Genomic DNA, 431 nt, shown 5'->3' with positions numbered 1-431 from the left:
TAAGATCAAGCCATACATTAAGGTGACAAACAGCCTACAATAAAAACATCATTCTATTCCACTTTTTAGCATTTCTATTTTAATGTTGAACACACTGGTCCTGTCTGTCTGTCTGTCTGTCTGTCTGTCTGTCTGTCTGTCTGTCTGTCTGTCTGTCTGTCTCTCAATTCAATTCAAATCAATTCAATTCAATTCAAAGGGGCTTTATTGCATGAAAGTTAAATTAAACAATGTTGCCAAAGCATCACAATACAAAATAATTAACAACATTAACAGACATTTCAAATTTTTACATATTATTGATGATATATATATACAGTGATACAATTACATTTCAACACGTGTGTGTGTGTGTGTGTGTGTGTGTGTGTGTGTGTGTGTGTGTGTGTGAGTCCCATTCACTGTCCCTCAGGTTGTGGCATGTGTATACC

This window comes from Notothenia rossii (assembly GCF_949606895.1).
Source record: "Notothenia rossii genome assembly, chromosome: 11".
Classification (NCBI taxonomy): Eukaryota; Metazoa; Chordata; class Actinopteri; order Perciformes; family Nototheniidae; genus Notothenia; species Notothenia rossii.
This window is presented reverse-complemented; position numbering follows the sequence as displayed.